Consider the following 25,075-nt stretch of genomic DNA (forward strand, 5'->3'; position numbering starts at 1 on the left):
GTCTGGAGTCGACTGGTGAGTGGCCATGTGGTGCAGTACTCTATAGTGCATGTGCTCTGTGCATGTAGCAGCGTGTTGGCAGTGAACCCCTTAGGCTTGCAGCAAGTATGTTTCTAAGACGGATGTATGCGTTCATGCCCCAGACATTGCTCTCCATATGTGCATTCAGACCTACATGTATTTTAAATGTGCTATTGCATGCATTGTGTGTTGTAGTGCTGGCTTGCACACCATGCAAATGCTATGTTACTTGTATCTGAGACATGCATGGGTGAGAAGTGTGACAGTTGAGGTAGTGTTGCCTGTGTCATGTGAATGCATGATTCTCATGTGTATGTGCCGAAAATGGGAATGTTTGACTGGGCATCACTCAGGCCTGGATGTAACATGTGCATTTGGATGTCTGGCTTAGTCACGTAGAGGGCATTTCAGTTCACGTGACTCTGATGTGATTGGTCATCGCACTGCTTGAGGTCAATCAGTTGCTGTGGCACGCTCACATTTGCATGTGCACATGATGCATGTGTGTATAGCATACGCAATTGATTGGTTGTGACAGTGGCAAGTAGCTTAATGTGATTGTGTGGAGTGATGACCAGGCAGGTGTCTGCATGGATGTGTATTGTGTGTCCATGTATGTGGGTGTGGAGGTTTATGGTTGTTACCTTGACAAGTCATGGTCATGTGAATGTTGGTGATGCCACACCCAATTTGTTGCAGTACACTGATGTTTCCATTCTGTGTCTCCTTTTCCACAGTTGCATTTGAAGAAGAGGGCGGAACCAGTGCTGTGGAGCATGGCTGCAAGGGTGCCTCCAGCAGGCAGAGGCGCAGGCCACGGCCATGCCCCCGTGGCAGCTCATCTTCAGAGAGCGATGTGGCTGTAGCAGCACCAGTGACATCGGGCATGGCTGCTGGGGATCAGTCAAAGAAGCTGAAGGTGGGAGGGGACTCCTCAGCAGTGGTGGGGACAGTTGATGCCACACAGGGGCTATCCATGGGGGAGGATGCCCCAGAGTTATCCAGATTGATGGAGGGGGAGGTGGTGGCCGATGTAGCCAAGCCCATAGGGCTAGGTGGGTTTGTTGGGGTGGGCTTGCCTACTGCAGTCCTGTCCCAGGGATATGAGGCTGTGCAGGCCACTGTGGAGGTGCCTATGCAAAATCTAGTCCATAGGCCATCGGATGCAACAGTATGTATCTGCCGGGTTGCCTCCATCAGACCCACCACCCAATGTCGGCTGATGTGTCCACCCAGACCGACACCCCCTTACCATCTGCTGTTGCAACCTGGGATTATGTGCTACCCCTGCTGGCCGAGTTAATGAGGCAGACAGGTGTCATTCAGATTATGTGCAGGCTACTCGTAGTGTGCTTGCACATCACCACAGTGAGCTATACCACCTCATCGGCTGGCTTGCAACATGCCTGTTCCGTGGTGTCCTCCATGGAATGTTCACTGATGCGACCACCTCCTTGTCTTCCCCCTCTGTGTGCCAGTTGTCCTCTCGGGTGCCTTCCGGCCCAGATACCACCAGGGCCCCCTGTGCACCAGTATCAACCACAATGCCCCGTCTGGTGAAGACCACATCCCTGCCCGAATTGGGAGTCCAGCGCACATTAGCTGAGGAGGTCACTGTGCCTACCCAGGCACAGACAGGGGCACTGGCAATGGAGGGACTGCAGGCACCCATCTGCAGTGCATGTGCTGTACACCCCCAGGTATCGTCATCTGCTCCGAAGGGTGTACCCACATAGTAGGCACCGGGTACTTTGGAAGCAGGTGGCAATCAGTAGAAGGCTATTTGTTTCAGGGCAAACCACCGAAAGGAGGCAGGTGCGAAGTGTAAGGCAGTAGGCACACATCGACCTGAGGGACAGGATGTCTTCCGTGCTCTAAGGATATGAAGAGCAGATCGGTGCAGAGAGGCAGCAGGCTCGGGAAGCAAGGGTAGTGTTGGCCAGGGCTGAGATTGCATTGCATCGGGCAAGAAGGCGGGTTGCCATCCTGGAAGCCACTTGCAGGGACGCCCGAGTGATGGAGAGACAAATGCTGGAGAACCTGCAAACCCTCCAGGCAACAACGGAAGCCCGCCTGAGAGGTGAGGACATGGCGCTGGACTCAGCCCTGGTGGAAAGGCTCAGTGAGATTGGAGAGGAGGACTAGCCCACTGCCTTTGTACATAGTTATTTAGGTGTAGGTTTCCTTTTTTTATTTATTATTTTCCACAGACATCGAAGACTTTCCTTCCAGTTGTTATTGGACATAGTTGTTTAGGCATAGGATATTTGTTTAATTTCATATTTTCCCCAGGACTACTTTGAGCTTGATTCCCCATTTATTTTTGTACATATTTATGTCGAATACATTGCTCTGTTTGTTACATTCCACGCTTCATGCAGTTAATTTGTGTTTCGGCCTCTTTGATAGTTCTATTTTCAGCGAGTGCATCTCTCCATTGCAAGTCCTGTGTCTTGTGACATGCATGCTTGTGTGTTGTTGTTGCTGGGATGGTTGCGGATGGTAGGATGCACATGTGCCTGACATGCGGGGGTGGGTCCATCAGATGCCTGGGTCTGCACTGTATGTTTTCTTTTGCAGTTACCTGTGCAGCATCACTGTGTGTTTGGCATTAGTGTGGTTGAGGTGGAGGGAGGTGGGCTCACTGTGGAGGACTTCCATAGTCACGTTAAAAGCACCTTTATTTGTCCTTGCTGTGTAAAACTCATTTCAAGCAGACACGCCCACCAGCATATGCAGTCACTGCCTTCTCTCATGTGTCGCTCAACCTCTACCACTGGAATTCAGTAGTGGGCCATGGATGCTCTTCCTGAGTGGCAGCACAATTCTCCAGTCTCTGTTACTCATGCTCTATCTGACTGCCCATGCATGGCACGATCACCCATGCATGGCCTTGTCATGTGATTGTTCCCTGACAGGTAGTTTGCCACCCATTCTCCCAGGTCACTTATACTCAGGCTGTGACATGCCTGGCCATTGTTTGTGTATCTTGCAACATATTTTGGTAGGTTTGCTTCTGTCATGGCATACATTCAGTTTATGTGCTTTGATGCCTTGGAAATCTGAACATGTACATGGATTTGCATTCACTTGTCACAAGTTTATGGTTGTGGCTGATTAAGGCCTGGAAGGGTGTTTGAGCAGATGCCCCCCTCATGGATGGACCTCCAGTGCTTCCAGTTGGTCGTATTTGTGGTGAACATTTTGGTGTTGCACTTCATGGTGCTGGCAGACCGCACGTTCAGGTGAGCTGCAGACATGCATTGCACTGGTATTCTGGGAGACTGTCAGGGGGCTGCCCCAGGGGGGGGTGGAGGTGGTTTCACAGGTGAGGGGGGCTGGGTGGTGGTGCCCAGTCAGGAGGGGGTTGCCTGTGGGGGGGTGCCCAGTCTGGAGTGGACTGCCTGGGGGGTGTCACAAGTGAGGGCTGGTGCCCAGTCTGGAGGGGCCTGCCTGTGGGAGGTGTCTAGTGTAGAGTGGGCTGCCTGTGAGGGGTGACACAGCTGAGGGGGGATGGTGGTAGTGCCCAGTCCAGAGGGGCCTGCCTGTGGGGGGTGTCCAGTCTGGAGGAGGGTGCCTGTGGGGTCACAGGTGAGGGGGCCTGGGGTTGTGCCCAGTCTGGAAGGGGCTGCCTGTGGGGGGTGTCCAGTCTGGAAGGGGCTGCCTGTGGGGGGGTTTCCAGTCTGGAGTGGGCTGCCTATGAGGGGTGTTGAGTCTGGAGTGGGCTGCCTGGGGGGTGTCACAGGTGAGGGGGGATGGGCCATGGTGCCCAGTCTTGGGGGGCCTGCCTGTAGGGGGTGTCCAGTATGGAGTGAGCTGCCTCTGGGGGTGGGGGGTCACAGGTGAGGGGGCCTGGGGGTGGTGCCCAATCTGGAGGGGGCTGCATGTGGGGGTGTCCAGTCTGGAGGGGGCTGCCTGTGGCAGGTGTCTAGTCTAGGTTGGGCTGCCTGTGAGGGGTGTCCAGTCTGGAGTGGGCTGCCTGTGGGTGTCACAGGTGAGGGGGCATGGGGGGTGGTGCCCAGTTTGGAGGGGCCTGCCTGTTGAGAGTCTCCAGTCTAGGGTGGGCTGCCTGTGGGGGTGTCCTGTCTAGAAGGGACTGCCTTTGGGGGGTGTCCAGTCTGGAGGGGGCTGCCTGTGGGGGGTGTCCAGTCTGGAGTGGGCTGCATGGGGGTGTCACAGGTGGGCTGGGGGGTGCTGCCCAGTCTGGATGGGAATGCCTGTGGGGGTAACCAGTCTGGAAGGGGCTGCCTGTGGGGGGTGTCCAGTCTGGAGGATGCTGCCTGTGAGGGGTGTCCATTCTAGAGTGGGCTGCCTGTGGGGGTGTCCAGCCTGGAGTGGGCTGCTTGTGGGGGGGGGGTCTCCAGTCTGCAGTGGGCTGCCTGTGAGGCATGCGAGGGGTGTCACAAGTGAAGGGAACTGGGGGTGGTCTCCAGTCTAGGGTGGGCTGCCTGTGGGGGTGTCCTGTCTAGAAGGGACTGCCTATGGGGGGTGTCCAGTCTGGAGTGGGCTGCCTGTGGGGGATATCTAGTCTGAAAGGGGCTGCCTGTGGGGGGTGTACAGTCTGAAGGGGGCTGCTTGTGGGGGTGTCAAGTCTGGAGGGGGTTTCCTGTGTGGGGGGTGTCCAGTCTGGAGGGGGCTGCCTCTGGGGGGGTCTTCAGTCTGGAGTGGGCTGCCTGTGGGGGTGTCCAGTCTAGAAGGGACTGCCTGTGGGGGGTGTGCAGTCTGGAGGGGGCTGCCTGTGGGGGGTGTCGAGTCGAGTGGGCTGCCTGGGGGTGTCACAGGTGGGCTGAGGGGTGCTGCCCAGTCTGGATGGGGCTGCCTGTGAGGGTATACAGTCTGGAGGAGGCTGCCTGAGAGGTGTCATGGTGAGGGTGGTGGGGGGTGGTGCCCAGTCTGGCAGAGGCTGCCTCTGGAGGGTGTCAAGTCTGGAGGGGGCTGTCTGTGGGGGGTGTCCAGTATGGAGGGTGCTGCCTGTGGGGGGTGTCCAGTCTGGAGTGAACTGCCTGTGGGGGTGTCCAGCCTGGAGTGGGCTGCTTGTGGGGGATATCTAGTCTGAAAGGGGCTGCCTGTGGGGGGGGTGTACAGTCTGAAGGGGGCTGCTTGTGGGGGTGTCAAGTCTGGAGGGGGTTTCCTGTGTGGGGAGTGTCCAGTCTGGAGGGGGCTGCATGTGGGGGGTGTGAAGTCTGGAGGGGGCTGTCTGTGGGGGGTGTCCAGTCTGGACTGAACTGCCTGTGGGGGTGTCCAGCCTGGAATGGGCTGCTTGTGGGGGGTCTCCAGCCTGGAGTGGGCTGCCTGTGAGGCCTGTGAGGGGTGTCACAAGGGAGGGGAACTGGGGGTGGTGCCCAGTCTGGAGGGAGCTGCCTGTGGGGGTGTCCAGTCTGGAGGGGCCTACTTGGGGGGCCACAGGTGAGGGGGCTGCCTATGGGGGGATGTCCAGTCTAAAGTAGGCTGCTTGTGGGGGATGTCTACTCTGGAGGGGGCTGCCTGTGGGGGGTGTACAGTCTGAAGGGGGCTGCTTGTGGGGGTGTCTAGTCTGGAGGGGGTTGCCTGTGTGGGGGGGTGTCCAGTCTGGAGGGGGCTGCCTCTGGGGGGTATCCAGTCTGGAGGGGGGCTCCCTGCAGGGGGTGTCCAGTCTGGAGGGGGCTGCCTGTGGGGAGGGGGTGTCCAGACTGGAGTGGGATGCCTGTGGGGGGTGTCCAGTCTGGAGTGAACTGTCTGTGGGGGGTGTGCAGTCTGGAGTAGGTTGCTTGTGGGTGGTCTCCAGTCTGGATTGGGCTGCCTGTGGGGGGTGCCCAGTCTGGGGGGGGGGGCTGCCTGTGGGGGTACCCAATCTGGAAGGAGCTATTTTGGGGGGTCACAGGTGAGGGGGCTGCCTATGGGGAAGTGTGCAGTCTGGAATGGGCTGCCTGTGGGGGATGTATAGTCTGGAGGGGGCTGCCTGTGGGGGGTGTACAGTCTGAAGGGGGCTGCTTGTGGGGGTGTCACATCTGGAGGGGGATGCCTGGGGGAAGGGGGGCCAGTCTGGAGGGGGCTGTCTGTGGTGAGGGGGTATCCAGACTGGAGTGGGCTGCCTGTAGGGGTTGTCCTGTAAGGAATGGGCTGCCTGGGGGGTGTCACAGGAGACTGGACTGGGGGGGTGCCCAGACTGGAGGGGGCATCCTGTGGGGGGTGTCCAGTCTGGAGTGGGCTGCCTGTGGGGGGGGTGTTAAATCTGGAGGGGGCTGCATGTGGGGGGTGTCCATTCTGGAGTGGGCTGACTGGAGGGGTGTCACAGGTGAGGGGGGCTGAGAGGTGGTGCCCAGTCGGGAGGTGGCTGACTGTGGGGGATGTCCAGTCTGGAGGGGGCTGCTTAGGGGGGAAAAGTGTCACAGGTGAGGGGGCTGCCTGTGGGGCGGTCTCTAAACTGGAATGGGCTGCCTTTGGGGGGTGTCTAGTCTGAAGCATCTGCCTGTGAGGGCTGTCCAGTCTGGAATGGGCTGCCTGTGAGGGGTGTCACAGGTGAGAGGTGCTAAGGGGTGGTTCCCAGTCTGCAGGGGCCTGCCTGTGTTCAGGCTGGAGGGTGCAGCCTGTGCCTGCGAGCAGAGGTGTGTGATTTCACTGGGGTGCAGTATGGGCTTGTGAGGGAGGAACCGCATTTTTGCTGGGGTTCAGCCTGGATTTGCGAGCTGAGGCACGCAATTTCGCTGGGGTGCAGATAGGCTTGCGAGGGATGACCTGTGTTTTCGCTGGGGTGCAGTCTGGGCTTGCGAGGGAGGACCCACATTTTTGCTGGGGTGCAGTCTGGGCTTGTGAGGGAGGACCCGTGTTTTTGCTGGGGTGCAGCCTGGGCTTACGAGGGGAGACGTGGGTTTTCGCTGGGGTGCAGCCGGGTCTCGCGAAGTGAAGTGTGTGATTTTGCTAGGGTGCAGTGTGGGCTTGCGAGAGAGGACCCACTTTTTCACTGGGGTGCAGCCTGAGCTTGTGTGGGCGGACCCACATTTTCGCTGGGTTGCAGCCTGTGCTTGCGAGGTGAGACGCTCGATTTCGCTCTGGTGCAAACTGGGCTTGCGAGGTGAGGCGCACCTTCTCTCAGGGGCACCGGGTGGTGGCGCAGAGGCTTGCGCCGTGTTTGTTCTTTTGCTTGCTTTTTGGTGTGCTTGGGGGCGTGTTGTGGGCATTCCTCATGCAGCTTGTTTTTACTTGCGCAATGAGTAGCAATGCGTCTTTAAATCCATGAATATGCGTGGGGCCCAAAATAATGGCTGTGCCACGGCTCGTGCAGGTTCCCTCTCGGCACACAGACGTTGTGCCATTTCTTCACCCCATTCCATGAATTGGGCCCTTAATGTGTGATTGAGTCTATTGCCGTTCCATTGACTTTCCCAAGCCAGGCATCTTCCTTGAACCGCCTACATTGTAATATAATACTCAATGGCTGGTAAGAATGTATGCATTTTACCACAAAGGATGACAAGCAGGCGCACGGTTATGGATCTGTGTGTCATCCTTTGGATAAGTTATTGAGTCTGTATGTTTGCATGTTTGCTATGAAATGTCCTATTTTTGACCCACTTCACTACAGCGTTCTCACCAACCTGGCGTGACTCACCCTTCCGTGCAACAATTGTACCTTCAACGGTGCCCACTATCTGCAGGAATGGACATGGGCACACGAATGGCACCCTGCTACAGCCTGACATCACCATAGGCAAAATAGAACATCTAAAACTTTCCAAATCCTAAAATAAGCCAGTTGCTTGTCTCAGACACATGTATGACACCTTCAAAGTTTGGGGTCCAGCGAGTAAATCACTTGCTGAAGGTAGAAAGTTTGTCAACAGTATCCAGCCCACCATCAAATTCACCAGCGGCAACACGTTGCAAAGTCCCTACTTACCTTCCTGTAGGTGTTGCCGTGCATTCACGAAAACAAGACAGTAAAAGACCTGCACTCTACACCAACTGATGTCCATCTGTATTTAAACTGGACACCCTCTGCCCTGCATTCTAGGAAACTCAGCCTCAGCTACACTCAAGCTCTTAGAATAAGAAGCACCTGTCATTGAATAGGCCTATTGAATATGATACAGCGCCAGATGAGAAAGAAAATCTTTTGAATTACCAAGAGAAACACTTACTTGGAACTCCAGCAGTATTAGCAAATGTGATAGGATTCAATTGGTGGCAATTTACCACCAAGCAACACCCAACTTCAAAGGGATCAGTCAGGCAATGTTTCTCATATCGGCCGACTTCCCACAACCGACCGGTCATTGCTGATCGCAGAGTTCCAAATGCATGTTTTCTCTCTGTAGGAGTGGGATTAAAAAATGGTCACGAACCCAGAAGTGTTCTGTTGTGATTCTATCCTTTATTATCCTCCACTGTCATCAGCTTGACCACCGGAAGAACCTATGGTATCAAGCATGGTCTTACATGCTGATCATCCAGTGTGGTGGATGTGATTCAGTAAAAAACAAGGGTGGACCTGGGAGTCTCTCTGCCAGCCATTAGTTCTGGTTGCGAGAGCCTTACCCAGATTCTTTAGCTCACTATCTTTCACAGAGCAGAAATATCCCAAGCATATCAGTCTTGTCCTGCCCTGGGGCAGTCCAGCACCGAAATGCTAAATGTGATTCAGTGCCAATGGGAGAACTACAAAAAACAATGCGTAGGTCACATTTTAACCATTCAGAGCACTCCTGGTCAGCCATGAGAATTTTCCCTGTGGAGCATGTCTTTAGAACAGAGCTGTTGGACTCTAGAGAGAACATCAGGATTTAATGTTTAAAATAATTGTACCTAATGCACTAATGAAGAACACAAGTGACAATACCAGCTGATCAAGCCCACATGGACTGTACTCAAGAATGCACTCATTCTACATTTGAAATGGAAGTGTGGTTGGTCTTGTTTTTTGTGAAATGCAGCACTGTGAGGAATTTGACCATCACATGGGCTTTTTTGAAAATGTTAAGTAAATAGAATGATGGTAGACCAACCTCATGGAAATGTGGGAGGCTAATTCACACATATTTCCCTATGCTCGTGTACTCTGGGTGGACACAGCCGACAGGCACAGAACATCCTGTCATAGTTAGTTGGGATATGGCAGCAGGAATACACAATGCATCTCCAGAAGGGGGAGGACCAAACCTACCAGCCTGATTAACTAATAAAGGCTCCATGGATCCACCCTGCTGTTTTGTTGTGCCCTGCTGCTGGTGGCAGCGATTAGCATACTAAGTAAAGGGTAATTCAAACAGGCCCACTTGGGGCCTGGCTGCAGAGGTTAACAAAGGAGACAGGAAACCCCACAAAAATGTTCATATGCACCTGTGTCAACCTGAAGCCAGCTCCTGCCCTCAGTATCGAAGACAGTGAACTGTTATGTCTGGTCTGCATGTTTACAGTAGTGCACCCCACAGGGGGACACCATTCATAAGGTAAAAGAATGTGGTTTGCAGGAGCCAGAAAGTCCGGTCTCGCTGCAGCTTCAAGGCAGACCTGCCGCTTTAATCAGGAACCACAGAGCACTCTTTAACCAGAGAGAGCCTTTGATCCACAACAGGCAGGAAGATGGGTGGGACTTAGTATCACATGTTTTCACTCTTTTTTACCTTTCCTGTTGCAAAGTTCTCTGGTTATGACCTCACACACAGGTGATTGTTGGTGGAAACCCCAATATTGGTTCATTAAGGTAGGCCAATTTAGCTATAAAAGAGGGCTGAACCCCTCTTTTGGCAGATCATCTGAAGACGTTGCTAGGAGTAGCAAGAAGGACTAGCAAGAAGAACTCATCATTGGACACTGGCTGAAGGTACAGTCTGCCTTGCATCTTCCGCCAGTAAAGGAAGGCCAGTACCTCCAAAGAGGGAAACAAGATCCCTCCCCTAAACATCTTCCACGGCAGAGAAGGAGATACTGAGTCCAGAGGACATTCCAGCCGCTCCAGGACCGATACCCAGCCAGCCCAGTGTGCCCTGCTAGACTCTGCAGCAAGCCTCCTAGTTACGAAGTGCCAGTAGGTCTCTGAACCTGCAACACCCTCTTCAGCTCTGGGCCATCCGCCTTAATGGACGACACGCCCAGTGAAAAAGCAGGGAGAAGTGCCTCGATGGGCATCTACCAACGTCCGCCTGAAGGACATTTTCCAGCCAGTCGAGCTCCTCCAGCTGCAACCGACTGCAACGCTGACTGTTGTTACACAGCAGTCCCTTAAAGACATCCGATACATCTCAACCAGTGCTTCAGAACCACCGACCAGCACTGAGACGATTCCTGGCCCCGAGCCTCCATGTAGCCAAGCCTGCAGCCATTCCTCAAGCTTTGCTCGCCGAACCGTCTTGCCTCCTGATACCTGCAGCTGACTCCCATCTTGAACTCTGTCACAGAAGCCTGCAAAGTGTCCTGAAGCCGGCTCGAGCCTGTAAAGCATCAAGAACAACTACAGCACTAGCTACATTGTGGTTCTCTCCCCCTGGTCCTTCCTGGAAGGCAACAACCAACAGGAGTAACAAGGGATAACAGGCGTATCTCAGTCCTATGGTCTGGCCTGTATATAACCTAATATTCATTTAAACGTCAAAGACCATAGAACTCGTGAATCTGTGTTAGAGAGTTCATGTGTACAATTGGTTAGCAAAAGTTCATTTGTTATCTATATCTAAACAGGAGGACCACGTATCCATATTTCACGACAATGTGTGAGGGGAAAGAATTCAATTCTACTCACTAGGACATAATACAATCATAAATATTTTATTCATATATCAACTTTATATAAAAAAACACATATAAAAATCCATTTTATAGTCCTAAAAATTCAAAAATTCATCAGAAGTACCTATGACAGTGCAAATCTAGAATCAGTTAGTGATCAAATAACTCATCTGATTAGGTACCACAACAATATCATATCTCAAAGTAAGAATACCTCAGACATACTTCATTCATACACACTTGCACATTCTAACCTTATCATTTTTAATACATTCAAATCTAAACAGTTATATCACAAATATAAAACAAATATCTAAAATACAATCACAGGTCATTATTGTTCGGAAAAAATGACAAATCAACAACCTTCTGAAGTATAAATCGCTACTGCTGTTGTGATTTGATCTAATTTTAACAATACTATACAAAATAGGATTGATTTCCCCAACCCAACATGTTTCTTTCTGTACTCGGATTATTATGCAGAAATTCTTCAGGGGTTAAGTATATCTTGTGTATTCAGAACTGAGATATTTTTCAATGTAGACCACCGTACAGTAGCATGAACTCACCTATAAAAAACAAACACAGAAACATACTCAATCAGGCTCTAAATGCAATAATCTACTGATTGATATAAGCTAACTTCGTACTATTAATGAACGAAGTGCACAATTAAAGAGGTAATTTCTAACCCCTACAACATCGTCTTCTGAACAGAAGAGGTCACTTTTACCAAATGGTAAAGTAACTAGGAGACCAACTCAATTGGTCTAATCCTAACATACTACCACAATTGTGATCATCGTTAGACTCACCCATATCTCCAGAACTATATGGTAATTTTAGACACATTATGGTGGTGTCATTCATATTTTAATCATAGTTGTCGTACGACATACGCCAAAAATGGGGACGAACAATTACCTTATAACCCCATCACCAGATATGGTTCTATGTTACATAGAACCAACATGTGGATATTAAAACACAATGTGTCATATACTTCAAAAGCATCATGAACTCACTGTTAGAGAGCAATTCCAACTCTTTAGGGTTTATATCTCTGAGCAATTTCGTCTCTAGGCATCCGTTGGTTACAGTCTACTATTTTATAAATTAATGTAGCTGCTATTCGGCCCCTCGTAATTGGAGAACTTGCGTGTCCAATATACTTGGGACAATGTAAGAGGATTCAATTCAGCACTACAGCCAAGTCAACGCCTAGTCTAGAATACTGAATGAAAACCCTTATTGATATATCTTTATGTCCAGGTCATGCGTTCTGGATGACTACCCCTATATAACACCCCTCCCTTGGAATCCCCCTGACCCCACTGAGCCAAGAAGTAGTTCTGTTTTGCAAGTTTAAAGGTTTATTTGATAACTTAAACAATATATATTATATCACGCTTTATAATAAATTAATAATTGAATATCACACTTAATCTGATATGATAAAGATTAACAACGGAGAATCTGGCACTAGCACACTTCTTGATAATCACTAAGGAGTTGACATGAAATGGATAAGATAGCAACAATACTTTTATGGTTTCAAATGGATGCAATGTGGAATGAAATGCAGTAAAGAAAATAACTTGATAGGATTTCAGCAAAGACAATGTAATCACTTTTCTCTGGCAATCCCCTCACCCCCTTTATGCAATGCAAGGAAATGGAAGGAAAGCACACAGTTCTCAGAAATGCAATCAAATGTGATTCAGTTCACCCAGCAACTTAGACTACAGACGTTGAAAACACAGGCCCAAATGCTTTTAAAGGTGCTGGCAATGTAGAAAAAAAATATGCTAAAATGCTTTTAATTCCCTCTAGGAGGTTCAGGGTGAGTGAAATCAAGTTAATATTAGTCCAGGCTCACTTTAGCAAGGATCTAGGGTGTAACTAGCAGGTTAAACGAATTTCTAGCAAATGGAAGGCAAGCAGCAGCAGATTTTTACACGTGAAGAAATTTGCAAATCGCGGTAAAATATCAAATCGCGGCTAAATTTGCGAATGCGCCGAGCGCGATTACAGAGGAACTACAAGGACTATCACTATTGTTTTGGGGTCCTAGGAAAGCCTGGAATCTCAGCTTCCAGATGAAAGTTACTGCAAGTCTCTAGCACAAACGGTCACAGAGATATGAGCGATTAAATAAAGGTCGTTTTTCAGATTTGAAATTTTAAAGTTCAAAAAGACAAGTGCAGCTTGCAACTAGAAAATGACAAGTGACAGCTTTACAAATGACAGGTGACAGTTAGGAGGCAGTTCTACTTAGATTAAAATAGCTTGGATTATATTATTTTAACTAAGAGATTGGTTCTGCACAGTTTTCTAGGTACTCACACTATATTCTTGAGTTAATTGGGCCTCGCCACGGATCTGGTCAGGTTTTAGACTGAACTCTGGTCTGGCCTCTGCACTTCAGTGATCTGGGTCTGCTCTCTCTCTGGATTCTGAAGATTGAGGGATTTAAAGTCTGGATCTTTGAAGGTTGATGGAGGTAAAGTATGGATTTTCCGGCAGAGCTTCCAGCTGCAAATGGATTTGAAGGTCTCTATCTGTCCTGTCTCTCTGCTTTTATGTGTTTTTAAAATGGGTGTGTGTGAGCAGCATCACTAGCCAGCCCCTCTCCACTTATCATTGGCCAAGCTTTCATTTCTCCCCTGATTGGGGGAGCTAAGTTGTGTCAGAGTGATGTCATTTTACAGCCTGCAGAAAGTCCACTCCTCCTGTCAACTTACACACAAATCTAGATTTGAACCAAATACATATTTGCAGAGGTACATATTGTTTTAAAATCATATGCAACCCTCACATATCACAGGAGGTATCTCCTGTTCAAACTCTGCTCTTCCTGGGAGCTTGCATTCAGAAATGGCAATATTTTGCACTTTTTAACTGGTTTGCAATTCCGGACATTACCCCAAATTTACACACATGTGCGCAAGGAGTATGGACATTAATTGATGAAGTGTCAGATTTTTCACATACACACATTTTGAGTAATATCCTCTTTTCCGCTAAAACCCCCCTGAACATGCCACCGGTTCTAAAAACCTCTTAAAATGTGGGCAGAAAAATCACAAGAATTATGGTGTCATTTATAAAATTTTCACAAGTCCATACTATGAGTTATTCATCTTTTTAGAGTTATGTTCTGGCCCCAAAGGGGTGTGGTTTTCCTCCAGCACAAGGTTGAATTTCTGGTTTTTCCAGTTCTGCCAAGCCAGCTTGCTCTCACAGGCAGTGCCCCTCCCCTTTGCTTCAGGAGGAAGCTACTTTTACAGCCCCCGTAATAAAACCTTTGCCTGAGTCAGGACAGGGCTTTGTTCAGAGCTCCTGTATTCTGTGGGGCTCCCCTTAATTCAATTATCAGAGAGATGGCATATCCTTAGTGTGGCCAGCAAAAGGCAGATAGGCCTGGGAACACAGCTGCGACTCAAGTTTCACTCCTGATGGGGGTGGCTGGTGGGCAGAATCCAGTTCCTTAAGCCAAGTTTCAGATAAAATGTCACTTTTTGTTCCCCAGTTTCTGCATTCAAATAAAACTAAACATGTTTACATATGCAGCTAGAATGCTGATTCTAAGTTTAAAACTATGACATTTAAACAATTTCAACCTATGTGACACTCAAAAGTAGGTCACTCAGTCAATTTGAACATTTAGATTTATAGTGTCTTTCAGTCCAAATTTATTTAAACTGCTGAAATCCACAGCTCAGCCAGTCTTGTTATACACCTACAATTCACTTCAGAATATAACTTTACATTGGATCCACCTCTCAGTAAGTCTTTCTTTGGCTTGCTTTGGGTTCATTTATTCAGTTTTCTACAAAATCTGGTGGTTTTAAAACGCCGGCTTTTGGATAGTGGTGAGTGCTGGTACTGCACCCCTTTTTGGGATTTACGAAAATGAATTCCCAACAGTTATGGGTTTGCTTTTGGCAATCAGCATTGCCATTCCCAATGGTTTCAGACTACTGTGTGGGTAGTCCAATGGTGGTTTTAGGCAGTGTCCTTCTGTGCCCATAACATCGGCAAAAATGAGTGGCAGCCTATTCTTCATGCATTTTCCTGTGCATTTTCTGGGAAGCTCTGGCCGTCATGATGTTTTCCATGTCAGTACTGCACAGTTTTGAGGTAGGGCTCGGATACATGGGTAAATACATCCCACAAGCCCCCCTCTTGCAATGGCCATTCTGTTTCCTGATGGGACTCGCAAGACCTGGGATGTTTCCTCATCTTCTTCCAATAGATGGCACAGTTCAGCATCTTTTCCTCCATCCGGTGGATCGATCGGTTCTCCTCGCCGGTCCTGATGGGAATATTGGGCGGTACCACGGGCCCGTTGCGTCTCTGCTCCCGGTCTCCGGATCGTCCTCCTTGGCCCGTCTCCAGGTTTTCTTTCTCCTAGGACGACAAAGGAAGAGCGGCAATACCTATCCATAGACATTTTTCCCCCACCATTGATATAGTGGGGCAGCATATGCATTTCATCATAACGAAACATTACATTCTTATTTTGAGAAAAAAACAGTATAACTAAGAGACAGTTTCATGCAAATCACAATATTTTAGAGACTAGATGTGGTATGTTTTATGGTTGGAACTGGATTAGTCTGAGACAGTACCCGCTAGGATTCCAGAGGATTCCTCCAGTTGTTGCAGAGCGTGCCTGGGATGGCAACACTTCAACTGGTTTATGTGGACCCACTTGTCTTCCCCCGCTGCCAAAGGACCTTTGGGGATGTGGATTTTGTAGGCCACAGGGGAGATCTTGTCGATGATCTCAAAGGGTCCCTTCCACGTAGGCAAAAATTTCCGCTGTTTTGCCTGGTTTCTTTGGAAGTTGTATAGATAGACCTGGTCCCCCACCTGATATTCCTTCCTGGAAGTCTTCAGGTCATAGTGGGTCTTCATGCTATCAGCCGATCTTTCTAGATTCCGCTGAGCGTAAGCAAAAGCATGTTGGAGGTGTTTCCTTAAATTCTCCACATACTCATGAGTTGTGGAGGCATTTATCAGTGTCTGCTCTTGGGTCCTATAGAGCAAATGCTGAGGAAGTACCATCTTGCGCCCCGTCATCAACTCAAATGGTGACATTTTGGTTGCAGATGAAGGGGTAGATCTGATGGCCATTAGGACCAGAGGTAATCGGATATCCCAACTTGACCCAGAATCTGCCACAAACTTCTTTAACATGCTCACAATGGTTCGGTTATATCTCTCTACTGCCCCAGAAGAAGCTGGCCTGTAAGCAAAATGCATCTTCCTTTTGACCCCCAGTATCTCCCACATCTTTGTCATTACTTCACTGGTGAAGTGGCTACCCCTGTCTGACTCAATCCTTTGAGGTAGACCAAAACGAGAAAAGATGTGGTTAATCATCAAGGCAGCTGCCGTTTCTGCCTTGCAATTTGGGGCTGGTAGACATTCCACCCACTTGGTAAACAAGCATGTCACAGTCAACATGTACTTATTCCCCCTAGCAGAGCGAATCACAGGGCCTACAAAGTCGATTTGTAAATCTGACCATGGCAGTGTCATCCCCCTCTTTTGGAGAGGCGCACGGTGCGTGAGGGATGATGGCTGAAATTGTGCACACACAAGACACCCCTTCAAGTATTGGTCGAGGTCCTACCCCATGTGTGGCCAGTATGCAACCTCTCTTAAGATTTCCAATGTTGTGTGAAACCCCCTATGACCGGAAGTAGCCGCATCATGGGCGTGACTTAACATCAGGCTTCGGAATGAGGTAGGAACCACCCACTGATCGTGGCCAGCTTTGGATTTCCTTACCAACGAACCGTCTTGGATCCGGAACATTTTTGGACACTTCATCAACACTCTTAGGTCCTCTTTCCCAATGTAATCGGTATCCGTCAGGGGAAAGTTCTCAGGGTCCTCAAGGTGCTGGTAAAATTTACCAATTATTGGATCCCCCTTCTGAGCTGTAATTAAATCAGCATCAGGGGTCTCCTTACTCCATTGTGCAATTGAAAGGTCGTTGTGAGCATTTGTCTGGGACCTAGTGATAGCAGTGACCTGGATTTCCCCCAACAGCGACTCAATCTCAATTAGATCCCCTTGGATGGCCCCGGTTTTGGCCAGCTGATCAGCTAAGTCATTTCCAGTTTTGTCTGGTCCCTCTACTTTGGAATGACCCTTGATCTTTTTCCAATAGATGGTCATCTCATTCGAGGTGACCAGATCATCAATGTTTTGGATCAACTTCCCATGTTTCAAGGGTTTGTTGTTAGCACATAACATGCCTCTGTTTTTCCAATTAACCAGGTGCTCCACGAACCCGTTCCGTACATAATCCGAATCGGTGATTATGACCAGTTCGTGGAGTTGATGCTGGACAGCAGTGAGGATGGCCTGATGCACAGCCATCAATTCTGCCACCTGACTACTTCGGGGACCAATTTTGTATCCAGCGGAGGGTTCTGGGGACTCATTCACCCATGCATTCCCTACGCCGGCCACCAGTTCTTTCTCCCCGTTGTTGTCAACATGGTAAGAGCATCCATCCACATAGACAGTGGGCATTCCCTCACACTTGTCCTCTTCAAAGACTTTGTGTGGGGAATTAAGGTATGCCTCCGTGTTGTCCTTGATTTTTAGACTTTCGTCCTCGAGACAGTTTTCTCTGGCACAATCATGCAAGTCAGCCAGAACTTGCGCGAGGGGACTCTTCTTGTTTTGGCCATATCTGACCTCCACAGGAAAGCCTTGCATTGACAGAATCCAGGAAGTAATTCGGGAATTACTCACATTTCCGGCCCGGATTCTGTCACTTTGGAGATATTGCAGAGGCTGGTGTGGAGTCTCCACTATGATGTGTTCCCCCTGGATAAACGGGCGGTAATTCTTCAATGCCCACACCGTTGTCAGGAGTGCCTTCTCACAATCGTTGAATTTTTCCTCCACAGAGGATAAAGTTTTGCTCGCATAGGAGATTACTTTATTGACCTTGTCGTGCTTTTGGTATAATACTGCCGTCAAGCACGTATTAGAGAACCCCGTCTCCAGGAAGAACTCCTTGTTTCTGACAGGGTAAGCTAGGCAAGGCGCTTGTGAGAGGCTTCTTTTGAGTTGTCTTACTGCCTCGGATTGTTCTGGACCCCATCCCCACTTGACCCCCCCCCTTCAGGAGATGAATCAGGGGTCTGGTGATCTCTGCGTAGCCCTCAATGAACTTTCTGCTGTAATTAGTCAGTCCAAGGAGGCTCCTTAGTTCCCGCAGAGTTGTGGGGTCTTTCAGTTTCTGAAGTGCTTCCACTTTCTTTTCCTGGGGACAGAGACCCTGAGGAGTAATCTCATGCCCCAAGAAATTAACACGGGTTCTACACCACTGTGCTTTTTGAAAGGAAAGTTTTGCTCCGGCGGCCCTCAACTGCGTTAGAACATAACGGATCTCCGCTATGTGTTCCTCCACAGATGAACTTTTGATGAGGACATCATCTACATAAGCCAGGTTACCCCTTGCACCCAAGTCGGGCATGGCCTTGTGTAGAAAAATGTTGAATTCATTGCCGGAGTTGAGGTATCCGAAGGGAGTCCGGGTCCATGTATACTGCTGGCCCCCAAAGGTAAAAGCCAGTTTGTATTGGTCCTCCCTGCTGACAGGCACGGTCCAGTATCCATTGGTCAGGTCTATTGCAGTGAATACCTGTGACCCCTGGATCTGGGCCAGCCCTTGGTCAATGTAGGGCAGAAGCCATCGGGAAGTATGGACCTGTTTGTTGAGCTCCCTGAGGTCGGCGCAGAGTCTCCACTGGCCGTTTAGCTTCAATATTCCCAGCACCGGATTATTGAAGGTGCTGTGGACTGGACGGATTATTCCCCGGGACTCAAGGTTCTTAATTATTTCAGTAAGGGACTCCATTGATGCGAGAGGCAAGCGATATTGCTTCACAAACACTGGAGTCATGCCAGGGTCCGTGGGGATTGTTGTTGTGTGGATGTCAGTGCGACCACAGTCATATGAGTCTACCGCAAAGAGATCTTGGAAATCCAAGAAAACTTGTTTCAACTTTTGCTTTTGTTCCAGAGTCACACAGGCATCAGCTAGGTTGACTCTCTCTTCCACCATCTGCCTGAAGCCTGGAAAGACTTCTGGTTTGGCTATCTCCGCGGCCTCCTCCAGCTGGGTGGAGAAGTCCCTGGTCAGAGTGCTGATTTGGACCGGAGGCTTCAGGTGGGAAAGGCAGCCCTCATGGACCTGGAAAATCACCTCATCCCTCCTGAAGTCACAAGTCACATCTTCCTTACCATAAGGGCAAGAAGTGTACACCAGGAAGTTCCCCCCATGCCGGGTAAAAATCCTGTCTGGTGTTGTATTGTCATCACTGTCACTGTCAAAGCAGTCCTTGGGGATTGGCCCTAACAGTTCATTTCCAAGATCAATGGAGAAATGTCGGTCATCAACCGCCATTCCAATAATGGTGCCTGCGGCTAGAGTAATACTCTTCAAGTCGCTGTTATCCACCTCTATTGGAATGGTGGCATATTCTATGTTGACTAATGGTGTTGGGTTTACCCCCAACCCTTGCTGTTGGAGAGAAGCATTTAGATGTATGTAAGCATCAGGGTTTTGCAAATATTGTCCTCTTTTAACTTTCACTTCCAGGGAGAATGGTCGGGTCCTTTCTGGGATGGTGACTTCCTCTTTGATCTGAATTTCAACTGCATAAGGTAGCAATTTAGCTGACCTAAATGCTTTTTCTGGATCATCAAAGCCCATGGGATTATCCGCTAATCGGGACCAAGCTTTGAAGTTTATTAGGTCCAAACTAATGGCAAAGCGATTGAGAATGTCACTGCCTAAGTAAAAGGCTGCAGTGACGTCTCGCACGACCCAACAATTATGGACTATGCTCTTGTTGCCAATGGAGATTTTGAGCATACACCTGCTTGGCAGGAGATGTTTGGAATTAGGCGCTTCCAGGTCCATTTCCCATTTGTCTATCAGTTTGAATGTGGGAATGGCTGGATCTTTTGGGAGTTGGCGGAACATGGCTTCGCTGATGAAGCTCTTACCGTTGTTCACACACACTCGAGCGAGAACAGAGTCCTTCCCATCATTTAACTGAACAGGGATGAACAACTGCTCTCCAATTTGCTGAATATCAGCCAGGCTCTGAGCTGATTTCACATCTTTCTGGACTATAGGAGTGGGAGTTTCTGATTGTGGATTAGTATAGAATCTCAGAGTGTTTCCTTCCAGCGTGGAGTACCACTTTAGACTGGAAGGAAGGTTGATTTTCAGAAATAGAGAGGACCCTCCATCACCAGTCTGTTGTCCTACTGCTATTACTGTCACGTCTGGAATTTGGCTATTCTGGAAGTGGAATTCTACTTGGTCAGATTTTTGTTCAACCATGTGGCATGTGCCGTTTAAACTAACATGGTTGACACTCTGTTTTAATTTTATTGGTCGGCTAGTCTGGGTCCAGAGGACCTTGTTTACGCAATCTATTAGGGGTGACAACCTTCTCAGGAGGTCATTCCCTAGTAAACAAGGGGTGCCCTCTGGAGTCACAACTATGACCAGGTGTTTCAACTTGTGTCGCCCGATCTTAATGTCCAAGTCTGCAGTCCCCTCAACGGGAATTTCCTTCCCGTCAAAGTTCTGCAGTTGTCCAGGAAGAGAGGTGAGAGGAATTTGGTAATTCTCTCCCCTTCCTGCATTCAGTTCATCAAAGGCCCTTCTGGACAGAAGGGTGGCTTGAGATCCCGTGTCCACCAGCGCTGAAATCGTACCCTGCCCCTGTACTTGTACCGGGGCATAGTATCTTCCCTCCTTCTCCTCAAGGGGCACAGATAATGCACATTTTTGGACAACTGGTGGGCTAACTTTCTGGTTTTGGACATTGCAAGAGAAGAAATTTGGGCAGAATTCTGTGGATAGCCTTGGGAATCTGAAAGAAAAATTTGGCAACTGGAGATCAGAGCCATTGTGGGTTCCCCTGGCTCCGGTTCCGGGCCGCCCCCTCCTTTTTGGAGGCAGTCACCAGGATGGGTTTGAACCAGGGGATTTTCTTGCTGTTGGTTCTGGGATGGGATGGTGGGCGGCGGTAGCTCAGTCTCCACATCTCCCCAGTCTGGATTTGCATCCCTAGGGACCCATTTTTCTTGGGAGGAGTTCCCCCCTCTCTGAAGGAGAAGATCCTTTTCCCAGGATCCTCTGAGGATCCCTCTCCCTCAAATTGGAAGATCTGTACCTCCTCCTCAAACAGAGTCTGTTTGGGTCTTTTGTTTCTCCTACCACCCCTCTGCTCCTTAGGAGGCAGACTTTCAGGGGCAGGAGATTTTGTTTCCGGTTCCTGGGTTTCCAGGGGCTGTTTACAAGTGAGGAAGGAAGCTTCCTCCAAGGCTTTACACCCCCCTTCCCTTTGTGCCTCCTCCCTGGGAACCGGTGAGTTATCGGGGTGCTGCCCCCGTCATTGTTCTGGAGCACCAGGTCCAGAGTTGGGTGCGTTCTGCGCCGGCACGCCCATCTGAGGGTTCTGCTGAGCCCTCAGTATGTGACCCAGATCCCGCGCCATGTTTTGAACCTGGCGCTCTAACTGGGAAACCCGCTCAGGCTGATACGGGGCCCTGTTTTCTCCCCTGGGCTGATCCCGGGAAGGGTAGCTGTCCCTTCTTTGGTAGTACCCCTGGTTGGGAAGATTTGGGTACCCCTCCACCCTTGGCCTCCCCTCTCCCGGATTCAGTGGTCTGGGCTCAGGGAATTGGGGAAAGAAGGATGGATGGTTTTGGGGCTGAAAATTGGGTGGATACCTGGGGAAAAAGTTCTGCCCAGGATTCTGAGAATTTCTGCCCTCCGGTGGGAAGTTAGGAGGAAAGTTCCCTGGGTTAGGTTCTTGGCTGGATCTCCCCCCTTGGGCTGGAGGAGTCCACACATAACCCAGGATGGGTCTGTTTCCCTTGTAACGGGGGCTTACATAATCAGGAGAGCGAGGGACCCCATTTGTGGGGCTGCCTCCCTGGCTCCCTGTCTGTGACTGGCCCGAGGACCTTCTGGGCCTAGCATTATTAGGTGCAGGTAGGTTTTTAGGCCCCCCCCATCTCCAACTCTAAAACGGGGGTGACCTTTACCTCTGTCACCTTGGCAGCAGCAGGGGTGCTGTTGGCTTTGGGGTTTTTCTGGGCATTATTTTTGCTATCTACCGGTTTCTGCACCTCATAGATCCGGGTAGCCTGTTCAATGACCCAGTCTAAAGATCTTTTCTCGTGAAAATCCCTCACAAGCTGGGTCATTATGTATTTGGGCAAGGCATGAAAAAATGTATTAATGAATTCTCTACTGTCTGTGCGCACCCTTCTGGTGGTCTGCGCAAAAGCACGTTTCAGTTCTTGCACAAATTCTTGTGGGGCCTGATCCTCCCCACATTGCAAATTGTAGGCTGCCTTGCTAGCCTCTTGAGGATTTCTATGAATGGAAAAATGTTTCAAGATGGCCGCCTTATAGGTGGACCATCTTAAATGATTTTGGTCCTCCAGCCCCGCAAAGAAACTGGAGTATTCCGGGGAGAAGGTCCACTTTACATATTGAATACAGCTTTGGCTGTCCTTCAAATGGAAAGTCTCCATCATTTGCTCAAACAACTCTAAGTGCTCCCAAACAGAATACTTAGCGTTCTTATGGTAAGGCGTGATGACGCTCCTGATCGCCTTAATCTGCTGTAAGGGGTCCTTAAGCAAGGCCCTTTTTGCCTTATTGGCCTTTTTGGTTCGGGTAACCCTTGTCCATTCATCCTCTGACTCAGAGGCACTGCTCCCAGAGGTTCCCGTCAGATCTTCCAGGTTTTCCCGGATTCTGCGAGCCTGGGAATGGCTGGCAGAATGTGGGGACCTGGTCTCCTGTTTCCTGTACCGCTCAGAGGAGTCTTCAGATCCCTCCTTGCTGCCAGGATTTGATGGGTACCCCCCCCACTGACCTAACTGGGCAGAGGTTTTCAGGATGCCCTTCAGGGGCCTACTCTCCTGGGGTTCCCCACTGAACTGTACTGTACTTGGGTGCCCATACCCGGATGCCCACCCCTCCATTCCTGAGTGGTACTGGCCTATGAGCCCCATACTTTTAGCTGGATAGTAATCTGCCATCCCTGTGGCCCTGTGTTCATGTGCGCCAGGGGACATGGGGGTGGCAGAGTCCAGGGACTGAGAGAAATAAAGGCCTCTGATACTAGGGCTCCTGGGGTTATGCTCAGGAGTTTCTCTTTCCCAGCGAACCTCATCTCTATCCGCCCCTGCTCCCTGTTGCAATGCAAGAGGCTGCGCCTTCAGTTCCTCAGTTAAGGCCTTACTAGACTCTATCAGTCTCTCCTGCATCACTACCTGTTGTTGGAGCCTATCATTGTGCTGGCAGAGAGCCTCATTCTCTCTCTGCGTTTCCTGATTGGTCCTGGAGCACTGGGCCAGTCTTTGCTGCAGGAGGGTTACCTCCTGAGCTGTGTCCCTATTGGCCTGCTCCTTTCTTGCTAGAGCATCCTCCACCCTCCTGGTGTGCTCTAACAAGTTCTGGTGTTCTTTTTGGAGCTCACCCAGTCCCTGGTGGGCCAGGTGATTTTCTTCCATTTTTCTTTTTAAATGGCAGACTTCCTGGCCTAAGGCGTCTCTTTCCTGACTAAGAGCCTGCATTTGTGCCGCCAGGTCGTCCCTCTGCCTTTGAAAGGCACCAGCTTTCTGGCGTTCTTCATCAAACTCTGCCTGGATATCCAGGTCTTTCGAAATCAGCTTGTTGCTCTCTACCTTCACTCTATCTAGATGACTTTGCAGGGTGGCTACCTGCTCTGCGCATGCCCTGTTGAAATTGATCTGTTGCTCCAACTTTTTCTGGTTCTGCAGTAAGGAGTCCAAACTGTCTTGGTGCTCCTTCTGCAGGGCCAGAAATCTGGTATCCTGGTCTGTCTTTTCCTGTTGTAGGATGCCCATATCCTCTTTTATTTTAATGATATATTGCCTACTATCATTTTCTGACTCCTGGCTCCTGAGCAGCCTCTGCTCAGAAGAGTCCAGCTCAGATTGGGCCTTCTGTAATGCCAGCAGTTGCCTACTCGCCAGATCTTGGCCTTCAGCACATTTGTCCTGCATGGCTCCCATATGTAAATATAAATATGCTGCTACCCTGGCAATCTTATTGTGTTCATCTTTGGCTTTAGGAGCCATATATAGTTCACTCAAGGCCACATGTAATGGACCCTGATCTCTCCATTGGTCTGACCCTGTTTCAGTGACCTGTCGCGTGATGGCCTGCAACCAGGCATCCTGGCCCTGTTCAGTCCATTCACCTCTCACAAATAGTTTATGTAAGAGGTGCTCTCTGGCTATTTTCATGTCTACTAAGGTCGTCATTCTAGAGATTGGTCTCTGTCCTGACTTACAGAAATTAGTATTTTATTTTTGCAAAACAGACCTTTCTCTTAGAGCGTTCCTATGAGGAGTGCTTTACAGCGTAACACAGCGTGGTGATCCGACCGGATATGTGTATCTGGTCAGCTGGCACGCTGTATTAATCTGCACAAATGGTAGATCTAACCCGAACGTCCGGCACGAGCCCCCAATTTGTAAGAGGATTCAATTCAGCACTACAGCCAAGTCAACGCCTAGTCTAGAATACTGAATGAAAACCCTTATTGATATATCTTTATGTCCAGTTCATGCGTTCTGGATGACTACCCCTATATAACACCCCTCCCTTGGAATCCCCCTGACCCCACTGAGCCAAGAAGTAGTTCTGTTTTGCAAGTTTAAAGGTTTATTTGATAACTTAAACAATATATATTATATCACGCTTTATAATAAATTAATAATTGAATATCACACTTAATCTGATATGATAAAGATTAACAACGGAGAATCTGGCACTAGCACACTTCTTGATAATCACTAAGGAGTTGACATGAAATGGATAAGATAGCAACAATACTTTTATGGTTTCAAATGGATGCAATGTGGAATGAAATGCAGTAAAGAAAATAACTTGATAGGATTTCACCAAAGACAATGTAATCACTTTTCTCTGGCAATCCCCTCCCCCCTTTATGCAATGCAAGGAAATGGAAGGAAAGCACACAGTTCTCAGAAATGCAATCAAATGTGATTCAGTTCACCCAGCAACTTAGACTACAGACGTTGAAAACACAGGCCCAAATGCTTTTAAAGGTGCTGGCAATGTAGAAAAAAAATATGCTAAAATGCTTTTAATTCCCTCTAGGAGGTTCAGGGTGAGTGAAATCAAGTTAATATTAGTCCAGGCTCACTTTAGCAAGGATCTAGGGTGTAACTAGCAGGTTAAACGAATTTCTAGCAAATGGAAGGCAAGCAGCAGCAGATT

Source organism: Ambystoma mexicanum, chromosome 3p, assembly GCF_040938575.1.
Source record: "Ambystoma mexicanum isolate Mex_15411 chromosome 3p, UKY_AmexF1_1, whole genome shotgun sequence".
NCBI classification, from domain to species: domain Eukaryota; kingdom Metazoa; phylum Chordata; class Amphibia; order Caudata; family Ambystomatidae; genus Ambystoma; species Ambystoma mexicanum.